Here is an 18,038-nt window from a genome sequence, read left to right as displayed (position 1 = left end):
CCGATGATAAGCTAAAATCATTCCTTGAATTGTCTTCAACAAGGTAATACACATCATCCATTCTAGTCTGGCATGCCATTCCTTCGCACTCCGCCAAACGATTGCTGTGATTTGCATTAGGCTGATATAAGGAGTCTCAATGATCTCTATATCAAAGGTAATTCTTTTTGCCACTTAAGGTAATAATTCTACGAATCACCCTCCTCCAAGATGTCTCGTTACGGTATCATGGCAACTCAACTCCTTGCTACGTTGACAACCGTTCACCACATTCTTAAGAGTGAAGTTGTTGTCTACCTAGTGAACCTTTGTCATCTGCTTCACTCCATTCCTCTGGATGTGTGCTTCGCGTCTCAGCTCGTGAGATGTTTCTACGTCTCATTCCGTGAGTTGATCCTGAGTTGCTCGATCTTTGAGAAGATCGATCCTTATAGAGTTTCTTTTCCCTCTCGATGTCATGTTGGTAGGGGTTCCTGGAGCAAGACATCAAGACAATGATGGTGGTCGAATCAATGTTCTTATGAAGTGCACCCTGGATCGTGAAGATTGTGTTAGTTTGCGTCCGCCGTCATCTTACCCTACGCTTGAATCTCGAGACGAGATTCTTGTTTAGTGGGGGTGAGTTGTCACATCCCTAGTTCTATCAATGCCTAGTGCTAGCATCTGGTGTTGCATAATATTTAAATTTTCCAGAAACTTGAGATGGGGATGATTCAAAAACCCCAGCACCACCTAAACCAACTAGGGTTACTAAATTATTTTCTCAATGACCCAGAATGCCCTTTGGAAATGTTCATGATTTCTGATAAAGGTGAAAACCTCTGCCAAAAATGATTAATATATTTATAGGTCATTCCTGGATTTCTAAGTTAAATCATAATATATTTGAATTGGGGCATTTGAATTCTATATATTTTTTTAGATTCCTCAAAATATTCTGAAATAATTTGTGGGCCTTTGGAATAAACCAACTAGTGTCCACAATTTGTCTCAGGAGTTTTAAAAATGAATTAGCATTTTTACTAATTCAAAACAGAGGAATAAAAATAGAAAACAAAAACAGAAAACTGAGAGAGAGGGAAACTTACCTGGTAACCCACCTGGCAGGCCCACTGGCGGCCCAGCCCACTGGCCTGAAGCGGTTGTCTTCAACCTCTACCAGCAGGCAGAGGCGTGTCAATAGCACGCGGGCCCGAGGTCCACCTCCTGCTTGCCACCGAGGTGCCCCGACGCGTCTAGAGACGCCCCGCAGCCCCCTCTTCCTCTCCCCTCACTCTCTGCTCTCTCCCTCGCCCTGTAGCCCCTTCCCCGAGCTCACCCGAGCGCCACCGTCGCCGCCGCTTGCTGCTGCCACGGCCACCGCCTCCCCCTCGCCCCCTCGCCATGCTTGTGAGCTCCGTCTCGACGTCCTCGACCTCCTTGACGAGCCACAAGGCCCCGGACGCGCCGCAACACCGCCACCGCCGCCGTTTCCCTCGTCGGCCACCGAAGATCGTCGTCGTCGATTCGCCGCCTCCCGAGCGTCCCCGAGCCTGCTAGCCATCCCTACGGATCCGCTGTGAGCTCCTGTTGTTTCTCCTTTGCTCGCCCCCTCCGTTTCTGTCCCCTAGCTCCGTCTTCCACCACGGCCGAAGCTCGCCGCCGCCGTGCCTCGTCGCCGTCGTGGCCAGAGCCACAATGGCTCAAAGCCGAGCACACCGCCGCGCTCAGCGCAGCTCCAGGAGTCCGTAGCCACCAGTAGCTCCCCATCCTGTGCTTCCTAGCGCTAACCCACACCAACCCCGAACTCCGGCCACCGCATTCGTGCTTGCCGCTCTCAACTCAGACCACCCCAGCTCCTCCCGCTTGGCCTACCACATGCGCACGAGCCCCAACTACGCGTAGGACCAAACCGCGGTCGATATGGTCAACCGTGGGCAAATTCCGAGCCCCTCCGCTGTCTCGGGCTTCACCGGCGACGAACCGTGGACCAAGTCTGGCGCGTTTGACCCTGCTTGACCGGGGTTTAACTTCCCCCCTGACTCACTAGCGTGTGGGTCGGCCTTGTTAATTATTAGTTAGGTTAGTTTAGCGTTAATTAACCTAGAATAGTGCTTAACCTAACACTAACTAACTCTATTAAGTTAGTTATGACACTGACACGCGGGACCCACGTGTCAGGTCTGACCTGGACAGCCCCGTTGACCTGCTGACATCACAGTGACATAGTGCTAATGCAGTAACTCTTTTTCTGGATTTATTCTTATACAGGAAATCCCAGAAAATAGCCAAAACTTCTAAAATTCATAGAAAATTATCTATAGCTCCAAATGAAATAAGTTATATATGAAAAATTATCAGAATAATCCAATCTATCCATCAGTACTGTTTTCATGCATGTTAGAACAACTTATATCTACTGTTTAGGACAAATCAAATGAATAGCATTTAAATAACCACATGCGGAGTTTGAATTTGAACCTTGGGTTCAGACCAACTTCATTTAATTGTGTTGTTAGTTGCATTAGCTCAACGAACATCATATTGCCATGTCATGATCATGCATCATACTGTTGCATTGCACTGATTGTGTTTTTTCTCTATTGCCGGTAATTGTCCCCTGTCAATAGACGTTGCTTCCGACGATGAGTTTGATGACACCGATGAAGAGCTATAGTATCTTCAGAAGTGCCAGGCAAGCAAAACCCCCTTGTTCATTCCGATACAATCCCACTCTGTTGCTCCTTCTCTCTTTTACTGCATTAGGACAACAACGATTCATCTTTTACTTGTTGTGGTAGTTGAACCCCTTTCCTCTGCATGACCTGTCATTGCCACAGTAAATAGATGATGCCCACTTGCATGATTAGGAGTTGTTTGAGCCCTGTTGTGCCTACTCATTCATGCTTGTTTATCATGCCTGCTACTGCTTAGAGATGAGTCAGGTCTGATTCATCGGGGATGAATCGGAGGTGTGTACACATGTCCTACTATGTGTGAGCTAAGTGTGTGAACACGATTTGGTAAAGGTAGCGGTGAGAGGCCATATAGGAGTACATGGTGGGTTGTCTCATCGAAGTCATCTTGAGGAACTGAGTTATGTGTTTGTGATCCATGAAATAGCTACTACCACGCATTGGGCCCGAAATCAATGGACCCTCTCAGCTTCTTAATCACCCTTGTCCTCTGTCCAGGGGTTGCAAGTAGTTTCTGGTGTTTGTAGTATGCTGGAGGCCGTGCGCAGCGCTGACCCGAGGGGTGGGCTGTTATGCGGTAGGCACGTGGCACGGTGTACCGGGCGCCCGTTTGGTGTCTCGGGAACCCTGCACACATCATTTGGGGCCGTATGTGGAAACCTCGGCTGGACTCCCTCTGGACGGAACCTGAATAAGTGAAAAACCTGGACTAGAGACTTGAGTGTTTAGGTAGGTCATGGCCGACACCCTCACTGTGCTCCTGCTTGAAGGTTGCCGAGTACATGTCGTGTAAACGACGGTAAGTGGTGAGAGCGTGTGTGAAGAAGTACACCCCTGCAGGGTTAACATCATCAATTCGAATAGCCGTCTCCGCGTTAAAGGACTTCTGGGTTGCCTGTACAGTTCATAGACAAGTGAAAGTGGATACTTTAAAATGTGCAAGATAAGCGCGAGTGCTATGGATGGCGTTCTCGTAGGGAGACGGGAGCGGATCCATAGTGGTGTATTGGATGGTGAATATGTGGACTCGTGTGTGCCACCTCAAAAGTGTTACTTGCAGTCGTAGTTCAGGATAGCCACCGAGTCAAAGCTGGCTTGTCAGTTGAACCCCACCATCCCTTTGTTGATAATGATGCATATGTAGATAGTTCTGATGTAAGTCTTGCTGGGTACATTTGTACTCATGTTTTCCTATTTTACATTTTTGCAGGGAGACTTCAGTCTCACTAGTAGTTCCACGTGGACTTCGACATTTAGCTTGATACCTCAGCTACGATCTTGTGCCCTCGGCAGGGTCTTGTAGATAGTCAGGCTTCTCAGCCTTTTTCATTTGTAGATGTATGTACTCGGACATGTTAGGCTTCCCCTTGTGCTTTGACTTGTATGCTCTGAATGTGGGGTCATGAGACACATGTCTGTAATATCTCGCTCCTCGGAGCCTAATGAATAAATACTTGAGTTGTAGAGTCATGTTGTGATGCCATGTTGTATTTGCACATATCGAGCATATTGTGTGTATGTTATTGAAATGCTTGGTATGTGTGGGATCTGACTATCTAGTTGTTTATCCTTGGTAGCCTCTCTTACCGGGAAATGTCTCCTAGTGCTTCCACTGAGCCCTGGTAGCTTGCTACTGCTCCGGAACACTTAGGCTGGCCGGCATGTGTCCTTCTTCGTTCCAGTGTCTGTCCCTTCTGGGAAATGTCACGCGGTCTCTACCGGAGTCCTGTTAGCCTGCTACAACCCAGTTTACCGGAGTCCTGCTAGCCCAGTTGCTACAGCTCGGATTCACTCGCTGATGACCGACACGTTTGCCGTTGGGTCATGTATGCCTGTCCTTGTAAGTTAGTGCCGCTTTGGGTTTACGACTAGCCATGTCAGCCCGGGTTCTTGGTCATATGGATGCTAGTGACACCATCATATACGTGAGCCAAAAGGCGCAAACGGTCCGGGCCTGGTAAGGCGACACCCGTGGGAATACTATGTGTGAGGCCGTGAAGGGATATGAGGTGTTACATGCTAGATCAGTGTGGCATAGGATCGGGGTCCTGACACAAAGTCCGACCACCTTCTCGGTCATTCGTCACCCCAAACTTATAGCATTATATGCATCAGCTCCGAATCATGTCTTGGGTCATTAGTTGGTTTTCCCGGCTCCCATGTTTTGGTACCTTACATTCCGCAATATCAGCTAAGGTAGCGATGGGAGAACTGATGCGATTGTGCCCCGGTTCTTCCGGACGAACACCTCAGCAGAGAAAGCCGAAAACTGACTGTCATGACAAGGTGAGCGCTGGTCAGCTGTTCGAGAGGTTGTAAAATCTTTAAGGATTTATTCCGCATAATGCCATAATAAAATGCAGAGTGCGAGGGATCGACCTATCGATCAGGTGCTATTAGAGCCCCTCATGCGGTCTTCCTAACACCAGGGGTTGCGCCTCCCATACTCGAATTCCTATGGCTAAGTGAGAGTAATAAAGCCCTATAGTCCGATTGCCTGGTTCGCTGTGCTGAACACCTCCTTCATGGACCCAAGAATGGGATAAAGAGTGTTCAGGTGTATCTCGAGCACCCCCGTAGTTCTTACGTGGGGGCAGCCGACGACTGGCCAACTCTCAAGACTAACATATAAAACGGCCGCGCAGGAATAAAATTTAAGCATAACAGGCACATACATAAAAGTAACTTTGTTACGCCTTACAAAGGACAGCACGACTGCCTTTAGGGAAAAATAATGCCTTTCGCACATTGCTCTACCACAAGCCGGGCCCCTTTTAGGACACCATCATAATATAATTCGGGCTTGCGGTGCTCCTTCCCCTTCGGCGGCCCCACGGTCATCATCTTCTCAACATCAAGCTTCCCCCAGTGCACTTCCGCACGAGGCAAATGCCATTCGTGCACCTTCTATGCAAACCGGCCGCTTAATGACGTCCAGCCGAGGGCAGGCACTCACAATTCGCTTCACGAGCCCAAAGAAACTACTCAGAATAGGCTCGGCGGGACACAGCCGGATAACCAAATCCTTCATAGCTAGTTCGGCCGCCTGATGTAGTTCGATCAGGTGCTTCAGCTGGGTGACAAATGGCACCGGATAATTCAGCGCCAAATACTGCGACCAGAAGAGCTTCTCCGCAGTTTCCTTCTCCTCAGCTCGGCAGAATTGGGAAGCATCAGATATGCTGCGTGGCAGATCCGCAAACACCCCTGGAAAAATCAGGATTCAATGGGTCACCATGAATCTTCCCTGCGATCGCATACAAATCGCTTTGAATAAGAAAAACCCTTACCAGCTGCAATCTTCCGCGCCTCCTGAATGTCCTTCAAAGCAGCCTGGGCTTCCTCCCGAGCATCATTTGCGGTCTGGAGAGCTTGGACGAGTTTAGATTCTTTCAATAATAGACTCTGCTCCAAAGCCTCGCTTTTCTTCACGGCCTCCTGAAGCTCTCGTTCAGCTTCCACGACCCTGGCCTCCTGCTTCTCGCGGAGAGCCTGCTCCGCGGCTGCCTTCTTTTCGTCTAAGGCAACAGCCTTCTTGAGCACCTCAATTTCGGCATTTGCCCCTAGAGTGTGTGATATAAATGCTTTAAGTTAGACACAACTACTTACTTGTGCTAAAACTTACTAAAGTTTCAACATACCTTGTTTATCCTCCAGTTGCTTCTTCACTCGACCGAGTTCCTCTTCGGCCCGCTCCAGACTCTGCTAGAGTCCGGACTCAGTATGAGAGGAGGTAGTCGCTGCAAACGCCTGATTCATAAAGAAATAGATATCGGTCATTAGCTGAGTCTCCTGCGGACGGAAATTTGACCCCCAGTCCGATTCCTATCCTCTCCGAACAGTGTATCAGGGGCTACTATCTATACTATGACAGTCTTCTAGCATCTCCTAAAACATACTGCTACCTCTTGAGCACTACGTTGGATTTCCCCGAAGAGGAGAGGATGATGCAGTAAAGTAGCGTAAGTATTTCCCTCAGTTTTTGAGAACCAAGGTATGAATCCAGTAGGAGATCACGCACGAGTCCCTCGTACCTACAAAAAACGATAGCTAATCGCAACCAACGCGATTAGGTATTGTCAATCCCTTCACGGTCACTTATGAGGGTGAGATCTGATAGAGATGATAAATAATATTTTTGTTATTTTTGATATAGAGATGCAAAGTGAAAAGTAAAAGGCAAAGTAAAAACAAAGAAAATAATAAAGTAATGGAGATTGATATGATGAGAATAGACCCGAGGGCCATAGGTGTCACTAGTGGCTTCTCTCAAGAGCATAAGTATTCTACGGTGGGTGAACAAATTACTGTTGAGCAATTGATAGAATTGAACATAATTATGAGGTTATCTAGGTATGATCATGTATATAGGCATCACGTCCGAGACAAGTAGATTGAAACGATTCTGCATCTACTACTATTACTCCACTCGTCGACCGCTATCCAGCATGCATCTAGAGTATTAAGTTAAAAACAGAGTAACGCCTTAAGCAAGATGACATGATGTAGAGGGATAAATTCATGCAATATGATAAAAAAACCATCTTGTTATCCTCGATGGCAACAATACAATACGTGCCTTGCTGCCAATGCTGTCATTGGGAAAGGACACCGCAAGGTTGAACTCAAAGCTAAACACTTCTCCCATTGAAAGAACTACGAATCTAGTTGGCCAAACCAAACGGATAATTCGAAGAGACTAGCAAAGATAACTCAATCATACATAAAACAATTCAGAGAAGAATCAAATATTATTCATAGATAAGATGGATCATAAACCCACAATTCATCGGTCTCAACAAACACACAGCAAAAAAGAAGATTACATCGAATAGATCTCCACAAAAGAGGGAGAGAACATTGTATTGAGATCCAAAAAGAGAGAAGAAGCCATCTAGCTACTAGCTATGGACCCAAAGGTCTGAAGTAAACTACTCACACTTCATCGGAGAGGCTATGGTGTTGATGTACAAGCCCTCCATGGTAGATGCCCCCTCCGGCGGAGCTCTGGAACAGGCCCCAAGATGGGATCTCGCGGATACAGAAAGTTGTGGCGGTGGAATTAGGTTTTTGGCTTTGTATTTGATCTGTCGGGGGTACGTAGGTATATATAGGAGGAAGGAGTACGTCGGTGGAGCAATAGGGGGCCCACGAGGTAGGGGGCACGCCCTAGGGGGGGGGGGGCGCCCCACCTTCGTGACCGCCTCTTTTGTTCCTTGGAGCAGGGTCCAAGTCTCCTGGATCACGTTCGGTGAGAAAATCACGTTCCCGAAGGTTTCATTCCATTTGGACTCTGTTTGATATTCTGTTTCTTCGAAATACTGAAATAGGCAAAAAAACAGCAATTCTGGGCTAGGCCTCCGGTTAATAGGTTAGTCCCAAAAATAATATAAAAGTGGAAAATAAAGCCCAATATAGTCCAAAACAGTAGATAAAGTAGCATGGAGCAATCAAAAATTATAGATACGTTGGAGACGTATCAAGCATCCCCAAGCTTAATTCCCGCTCGTCCTCGAGTAGGTAAATGATAAAAAATAATTTTTGATGCGGAGTGATACTTTGGCATAATTTCAATGTGATTCTTCTTAATTGTGGCATGAATATTCAGATCCGAAAGATTCAAGACAAAATTTCATATTAACATAAAAGTAATAATACTTCAAGCATACAAATTAAAGCAATCATGTCTTCTCAAAATAGCTTGGCCAAAAGAAAGTTATCCTTACAAAATCATATAGTCTGGCTAAGCTCTATCTTCGTCACACAAAGTATTTAATCATGCACAACCCCGATGACGAGCCAAGCAATTGTTTCATACTTTAATAATCTCAAACTTTTTCAACTTTCACGCAATACATGAGCGTGAGCCATGGACATAGCACTATAGGTGGAATAGAATGGTGGTTGTGGAGAAGAAAAAAAGGAGAAGATAGTCTCACATCAACTAGGCGTATCAACGGGCTATGGAGATGCCCATCAATAGATATCAATGTGAGTGAGTAGGGATTGCCATGCAACGGATGCACTAGAGCTAAAAATATATGAAATCTCAACAAAAGGAAACTAGTGGGGTGCATCCAACTTGCTTGCTCATGAAGACCTAGGGCACTTTTGAGGAAGCCCATCATTGGAATATACAAGCCAAGTTCAATAATGAAAAATTCCCAGTAGTATATGAAAGTGACAACATATGAGACTCTCTATCATGAAGATCATGGTGCTACTTTGAAGCACAAGTGTGGTAAAAGGATAGTAGCATTGTCCCTTCTCTCTTTTTCTATCATTTTTTTTATTTTGGCCTTTTCTCTTTTTCTTTTATGGCCCCTCCTTTTTTTCGTCCGGAGTCTCATCCCGACTTATGGGGGAATCATAGTCTCCATCATCCTTTCCTCACTGGGACAATGCTCTAGTAATGATGATCATCACACTTTTATTTTTATTACAACTCAACAATTACAACTCAATACTTAGAACAAAATATGACTCTATATGAATGCCTCCGGCGGTGTACCGGGCTATGCAATGAATCAAGAGCGACATGTATGAAAATTAAGAAGGTGGCCTTGCCACTAATACAATGTCAACTACATGTTCATCCAAAAAGCAGTATGACAAAAGTGATGTGTGTCATATGAACGGAACAGTGCAAAGCGGTTCACCATACATGCATGTTACGGGAATCACAAACTTCAACACAAGCATTCTTTAAATTCATAATCACCCCAACTAGCATTGCTTTGATATTATCACCTCCATACCTCAAAACAATTATCAAGCATTAAACTTATCTTAGTATTCAACTCACTCAAAAGAAAGTTTCACATATCTTGAATACCAAGTATATTATCTTTAAGCAAATTACCATGCTATTAACAACTCTCAAAATAATCTAAGTGAAGCATGAGAGATCAATAGTTTCTTTAAAACAAATCCACCACCGTGCTCTAAAAGATCTAAGTGAAGCACTAGAGCAAAAATTATTACGCTCAAAAAGGTATAAGTGAAGCACTATGAGCAAAATATCAAGCTCAAAAGATATAAGTGAAGTACATAGAGCCTTCTAGCAAATTCCAAATCATGTATGGCTCTCTCAAAAGGTGTGTACAGCAATAATTATTGTGGTAAACTAACAAGCAAAGACGCAAATAATACAAGACGCTCCAAGCAAAACACATAACATGTGGTGAATAAAAATATAGCTCCAAGTAAATTACCGATGGAAGTAGACGAAAGAGGGGATGCCTTCCGGGGCATCCCCAAGCTTTGACTTTTTGGTGTCCTTGGATTATATTGGGGATGCCACGGGCATCCCCAACCTTAGGCTCTTTCCACTCTTTGTTCCATAATCCATCAAAAGAATTCACCCAAAACTTGAAAACTTCACAACACAAAACTCAATATAAATCTCGTGAGCTCCGTTAGTGAAAGAAAACAAAAGACTACTTTAAGGTACTGTAATGAACTCATTATTTATTTATATTGGTGTTAAACCTACTGTATTCCAACTTCCTTATGGTTTATAAACTAACTTATTAGCCATAGATGCATTGAAATAAGCAAACAACACATGAAAAACAGAATCTGTCAAAAACAGAACAGTCTGTAGCAATCTGTAACTAACGCAAACTTCTGGAAGTCTAAAAATTCTACCAAAATAGGAAGTACTGGAATATTTGTTTATTGATCAGCAGGAAAAAGAATCAATGAAAAACACGTTTGTGTGATTTATTGATTTTTTTTCTCGTGAGCACAAAGTTTCTGTTTTTCAGCAGAATCAAATCAACTATCATCATAGCTTATCCTATAGGTTCTACTTGGCACAAACACTAATTAAAACATAAAACAACATATAGACATAAAGTAGGAACAAAATTTAACACTAAACAGGAACAAAAACAAAGAACAACAAATAAAATTGGGTTACCTCCCAACAAGCGCTATCGTTTAACGCCCCTAGCTAGGCATACAAGCAAGGATAGATCTAGGTTTTGCCATCTTTGGTAGGCAATCCATAAGTGGCTCTCATGATAGATTCATATGGTAATTTTATTTTATTTCTATGGAAGTGTTCCATACCCTTTCTCAAGGGAAATTGGAATATAATATTCCCTTCCTTCATATCAATAATCGCACCAATCGTTCTAATGAAAGGTCTACCAAGAATAATAGGACATGAAGGATTGCAATCTATATCAAGAACGATAAAATCTAGGGGCACATAATTCCTATTTGCAACAATAAGAACATCATTAATTCTTCCCATAGGCTTTTTAATAGTGGAATCCGCAAGATGCAAGTTTAGAGAGAAATCTTCAGTCACGAAAATCTAGCAAATCGCACAAAGTTTTGGGAATAGTGGAGACACTAGCACCCAAATCACACAAAGCATGAAACTCATAATCTTTAATTTTAATTTTAGTAGTAGGTTCCCACTCATCATAGAGTTTTCTAGGGATAGAAACTTTCAACTCAAGTTTTTCTTCATAAGATTGCATCAAGGCATCAACAATGTGTTCGGTAAAGGCCTTATTTTGACTATAAGCATGAGGAGAATCTAGCACGGATTGCAACAAGGAAATACAACCAATCAAAGAGCAATTTTCATAATTTAATTCCTTGAGATCCAAAATAGTGGGTTTAGCAACATCAAGGTTTTTATTTCTTTCAATCCCACTTTCATCAATTTCATCAGAAAGATCTAGAAACTCTGAATTCTTAGAACGCCTTATAGGTAAAGGAAGATCATATTCAGTTTCATCAAGATTCATATTGCAAAACAAAGATTTAATAGGGGACACATCAATAACTTTTAGATCTTCATCTTGATTTTCATAGGAATTAGAAGAACACGCGTTAATAAAGGCATCTTTGGAAGCACGCATCCTAGCAGTTCTTTCCTTGCACTCATCAATGGAACTTCTCATGGATTTGATGGACTCATTGATATCATTTTTAGGAGGAATAGATCTAAGCTTTAAAGAATCAATTTCAAGAGAAATTCTATCAATGTTCCTAGCCAAATTATCAACTTTAAGCAATTTTTCTTCAAGCAAAGCATTAAAATTCTTTTGTGAATTCATAAACTCTTTAACACTACTCTCAAATTAAGGGGGCATCTTATTAAAATTTACATAAGAGTTGTTGTAGGAATTTCCATAATTATTAGAAGTATTACTAGGATAAGGCCTAGGATTGAAATTCCCTCTATACGCGTTATTTCCAAAACTATTCCTACAAACAAAATTCACATCCATATATTAATTATTATTCTCAATCAAAGTAGATAAAGGCATATCATTGGGATCAAGAGAAGTATTTTTAATAGAAAACATCTTCATAAGTTCATCCATCTTTTCACTCAAAACATTGATTTCTTCTATAGCATGCACTTTTTTACTAGAGGATCTTTCGGTGTGCCATTGAGAATAATTAGCAATAATATTATCAAGCAATTTTGTAGCATATCCTAGCGTAATTTCCATAATCATGCCTCCCGCGGCCTTCTAGAAGCAAAATTCAATCCGGCATAAAAAATTGTATGATCATCCATAAATTCAAACCATGAGTAGGGAAATTGCGAAGCATCAATTTCATTCTTTCCCAAGATTGGGCAACATGCTCATGATCAAGTTGTTTAAAATTAATAATATCGTTCCTAAGAGTGATGATCTTAGCGGGAGGAAAATACTTAGAGATAAAAGCATCTTTGCACTTGTTCCAAGAATCAATACTATTTTTAGGCAAAGACGAAAACCAAATTTTAGCACGATCTCTAAGTGAAAACGGAAATAACTTCAATTTGATAATATTGTTATCCATATCTTTCTACTTTTGCATATCACACAAATAACAAAATTGTTTAGATGAGTAGCAGCATCTTCACTAGGAAGGCCGGCAAATTGATCTTTCATAACAAGATTCAGCAAAGCGGTATTGATTTGACAAGACTCATCATTATTAAGAGGAGCAATCGGAGTACTAAGGAAATCATTATTATTGGTATTCGAGAAGTCACACAATTTGGTATTATCTTGTGCCATGGCAACAAGTAATCCAACACACAAGCAAACAAAAAGGCAAACGAGGAAAAGGCGAAAGGGAAAGAGAGGAGAAGATTGGGAAAGAGAGGGCGAATAAAACGGCAAGGGTGAAGTGGGGGAGAGGAAAACGAGAGGCAAATAATGTAATGCGAGAGATAGGGATTGTGATGGGTACTTGGTATGGTTGACTTTTGCGCAAGCTCCCCGGTGACGGCACCGGAAATTCTTCTTGCTAACTCTTGAGCACTGCGTTGGATTTCCCTGAAGAGGAGAGGATGATGCAGTAAAGTAGTGTAAGTATTTCCCTCAGTTTTTGAGAACCAAGGTGTCAATCCAGTAGGAGATCACGCACGAGTCCCTCATACCTACACAAAACGATAGCTACTCGCAACCAACGCGATTAGGGGTTGTCAATCCCTTCACGGTCACTTACGAGGGTGAGATCTGATAGAGATGATAAATAATATTTTTGGTATTTTTGATATAGAGATGCAAAGTGAAAAGTAAAAGGCAATGTAAAAACAAAGCAAATAATAAAGTAATGGAGATTGAAATGATGAGAATAGACCCGGGGGTCATAGGTTTCACTAGTGGCTTCTCTCCAGAGCATAAGTATTCTACGGTGGGTGAACAAATTACTGTTGAACAATTGATAGAATTGAGCATAATTATGAGGTTATCTAGGTATGATCATGTATATAGGCATCACGTCCGAGACAAGTAGATCGAAACGATTCTGCATCTACTACTATTACTCCACTCATCGACCGCTATCCAGCATGCATCTAGAGTATTAAGTTAAAAACAGAGTAACGTCTTAAGCAAGATGACATGATGTACAGGGATAAATTCATGCAATATGATAAAAAAACCATCTTGTTATCCTCGATGGCAACAATACAATACGTGCCTTGTTGCCCCTGCTGTCACTGGGAAAGGACATGGCAAGATTGAACCCAAAGCTAAACACTTCTCCCATTGCAAGAACTACCAATCTAGTTGGCCAAACCAAATGGATAATTCGGAGAGACTTGCAAAGATAACTCAATCATACATAAAAGAATTCAGAGAAGAATCAAATATTATTCATAGATAAGCTGGATCATAAACCCACAATTCATCGGTCTCAACAAACACACCGCAAAAAAGAAGATTACATCGAATAGATCTCCACAAGAGAGGGGGAGAACATTGTATTGAGATCCAAAAAGAGACAAGAAGCCATCTAGCTACTAGCTATGGACCCAAAGGTCTGAAGTAAACTACTCACACTTCATCGGTGAGGCTATGGTGTTGATGTAGAAGCCCTCCGTGGTAGATGCCCCCTCCGGCGGAGCTCTGGAACAGGCCCCAAGATGGGATCTCGCGTATACAGAAAGTTGCGGCGGTGGAATTAGGTTTTTGGCTCCGTATTTGATCTGTCAGGGGTACGTAGGTATATATAGGAGGAAGGAGTATGTCGGTGGAGCAACAGGGGGCCCACGAGGCAGGGGCGCACCCTAGGGGGGGGGCGCCCCCCACCCTCGTGACTGCCTCTTTTGTTCCTTGGAGCAGGGTCCAAGTCTCCTGTATCACGTTCGGTGAGAAAATCACGTTCCCGAAGGTTTCATTCCGTTTGGACTCCATTTGATATTTTGTTTCTTCGAAATACAAAAATAGGCAAAAAACAGCAATTCTGGGTTGGGCCTCCGGTTAATAGGTTAGTCCCAAAAATAATATAAAACTAGAAAATAAAGCCCAATAGAGTCCAAAACAGTAGATAAAGTAGCATGGAGCAATCAAAAATTATAGATACGTTGGAGACGTATCACCACGCCCATAAGGGCGCGATGTTCATCAATGATGGAAGCGCTCTCCAGCGCTGTCGATAGGCCGCCCGGCACCTTTGGTTTGACAGAGGTCGCAGGTGGAGCAAGATCACCCCCTCCAGTCAAGATGGGCTGCTTGCCTGATCCCGGAGGCACAAGGGTCTCCGGGACTGTGTCCAGCTGTGGGCCGAATCCAAGATCGCCCCCGCCATCGACGTTCATGGGAACCGCCGCTCCCGTGTGTCCGGCCCCCGAGGTACGCCCACCCTGGCTCAGGTCCTTTTGGGACGACACCTCGGTGTCACAACCAGGCTTTGGGGAAGGGGCCCTTGGAGGTGTCTCGCTCTCCAAGGCATCGGAACTCAACGAATCCTCCGATGAGGACTGTTTGGCAGGACACCTCGCCGGACTATAAAAAGTACGATGCAAATCGAAATATTACACTCTAGTAATTCTGGATGCATGGACATGTTCGGATTTCATGCACTTATGAGTTTACCAGGGGCTGCGCCCTGGGATCCCACTTCGGGCTGCTGTCGGTAGCCGTGGTGGATGCCTTGGGGATGAGTGTTCTTCCCCTCTTAGGAGAATCTGCCTCTAAGGATGAGGAGGCTGTCCTTTTCTTCCTTCCCCTCGTAGGGAACTCGTACTCTTCCTCCTCCTCATCCTCTTTGGAGGAGGGATGGTCACTGGAGTCTTCGGACTTCGTGTCCGAGACACCGCGATGACGGAGGCCGCTCCTGGTCTCCTTGGCCTTTTTGTTGGCCTCTTTCTTCGGCGCCTCGTAAGGCCATGGGACCAGCATCTTCGTCAGAAGTGGTCTGGCCGGTTCTTCCGGCAACGGGACTGGACAATGAATCCGCCCGCCTTCTTCGTCCATCCCTGAGGTAATCATGGAAAAGCACGTTAAAAAACATCTCCCTCGAGACATACCAATAAAACATGCGGATGGCCGAGATATAATGATGATTTACCGGACTTGCAGGGTGGGACAGTTGGTACCCACGGTCCGTGGCGGAGTCCGGCCACGGTTTGCCGGACTTAAAGAGCACCTTCCAGATGTCCTTGTCTGAGGAGCCGAAAAGGTCCCGCAGGATCTGGTGCTCGGCTGGGTCATACTCCCACAAATCGCAGCTTCTGTGCTGACAAGGAAGGATCAGGCGGACTAGCATCACTTGGACAACGTCAACAAGCCTAATGGCCCTGTCTTCCATACCTTTGACATGCGCCTGGATTACTGACAGTTCGTCGGACGATGACCAGTTCACGCCCTTCTTGGGCCAGGACATAAGCCGCAAAGGGGCTCCAGATCGAAACTCAGGAGCAGCGGCCCATTTTTTGCCACGTGGCTCGGTGATGTAGAACCACTGCTGCTGCCACCCCTTGACGGAATCATTGGAAGTACAAATCGGCCATGTGACCTTGGGCATCCTGCTAACCATGGCGCCTCCGCACTCGGCGTGTTCGCCATTCACCACCTTGGGCTTCACGTTGAAGACCTTCAGCCATAGTCCGAAGTGCGGCGAGATGCGAAGAAAGGCCTCGCACATGACGATAAACATCAAGATGTTGAGGAAGTAATTGGGGAATAGATCGTGAAAATCAATCCCGTAGTAATACATGATTCCGCGAACAAAACGGTGAAGGGGAAACCCAAGCCTGCGGACGAAATGGGGGAGGAAAACGACCCTCTCATGGGGCTCTGGACTAGGGACAATATGTCCCGTTGTCGGAAGATGGTGGCCGATTTTCTTGGCCACATACCCGGCCGCCCATAGTTTTTTAATATCCTTCTCCTGGACGGAGGAGGCCATTCACATGACTCCTGCTCCGGATCCGGATATTTTCGGAGAACCTATACTGGTGGGAAGATGAATGCTTGGGCGCTAGGGCTCGGGCGAAAAGAAAGGGACTAGCAGAAGGAGAAAGGTGCGGATCGAAAGGAGGGGGATTTTCCTCTTTATAAAGGCGATGAAACTTTGCGCCTCCACACTTGCCTAATAAAACCTGCTCATTCCCCACTCACCGCGTTTGATGGCACGGTTGGGTTACCCACACCCGTATTGATGAGAATCCCGCGATAAGAGGGGCACGATCTCCGCTTTGACAAGGCGTTCCAAGGAAACTGCCTGGCGATGTGTGTGGTAGCTGGTTGTAAAAACGATTCGAATAAGAGCTGGGCAGTGGCGTGATGTCATGCTACGAAGAGCTGTCAGCAGATTAGATTCGTGGATTATTGTTCTCTCTACGGCGGTATGTGAAGTTTGTCTTGCAGAGCCGGACACAGTCCTTGTGTTCGGAATCTATCTTGGAGTATTCATAGATGACCTGCCTCGCAATGCCGAAGACAATCTATGCACCGGACTCATCGTCATTGAAGCCTGGTTCAGGGGATACTGAGGGAGTCCTGGATAAGGGGGTATCCGGACAGCTGGACTATGCACCTTGGCCAGACTATTGGACTACGAAGATACAAGATTGAAGACTTCGTCCCGTGTCCGTATGGGACTCTCCTTGGCGTGGAGAGCAAGCTTGGCGATTCGGATGTAGATCTCTTCTCTATAACCGACTCTATGTAACCCTAGCCCCCAAGGATGTCTATAAAAACTGGAGGGTTTAGTCCGTAGGACACGACAACAACAATAATCATATCATAGGCTAGCTTCTAGGGTTTAGCCTCTCTGATCTCGTGGTAGATCAACTCTTGTAATACTCATATCATCAAGATCAATCAAGCAGGAAGTAGGGTATTACCTCCATCGAGAGGGCCCGAACCTGGGTAAATATCGTCTCCCCAGTCTCCTGTTACCATTAGCCTTAAACGCATAGTTTGGGACCCCCTACCCAAGATCCGCCGGTTTTGACACCGACACCCCCCTCACGGACGGCCCCGCCAGTGGCACCTGGAGGGGGGAAACAGCCGCATCAGGTCTACACGGAGGGGATCTTGCTGTGGGTTTGGCCCACATGTCGCTACTAGGTATTCCTATGCGCTCACCTAACACAACCGGGTGGAGAGGTCAAGTGGTGAAACCCCATCCGTGGAAAGTCAAAGGGCTAGATCTCGTGGTCAATAGCTCCAAGGTTAGGCGGGATGGGGCCCCTGTGGTGTAGCATTGCCACCGGAGCGTCGGTTCAGGCTCTCATACATGTCGGGTGGTGTGGTGGCATATCTGAAGAGGCTACACGCTGATGACCCACAAGTGTAGGGGATCTATCGTAGTCCTTTCGATAAGTAAGAGTGTCGAACCCAACGAGGAGCAGAAGGAAATGAAAAGCGGTTTACAGTAAGGTATTCTCTGCAAGCACTAAAACTGTAGGTAACAGGTAGTTTTTTGATAGGATAATTTGTAACGGGTAACAAGCAATGAAAGTAAATAAGGTGTAGCAAGGTGGCCCAATCCTTTTCATAGCAAAGGACAAGCCTAGACAAGTTCTTATACGAGAAAAGCACTCCCAAGGACACATGGGAATTATCGTCAAGCTAGTTTTCATCACGTTCATATGATTCGCGT

Source organism: Triticum dicoccoides, chromosome 6B, assembly GCF_002162155.2.
Source record: "Triticum dicoccoides isolate Atlit2015 ecotype Zavitan chromosome 6B, WEW_v2.0, whole genome shotgun sequence".
Taxonomy (NCBI): Eukaryota; Viridiplantae; Streptophyta; class Magnoliopsida; order Poales; family Poaceae; genus Triticum; species Triticum dicoccoides.
This window is presented reverse-complemented; position numbering follows the sequence as displayed.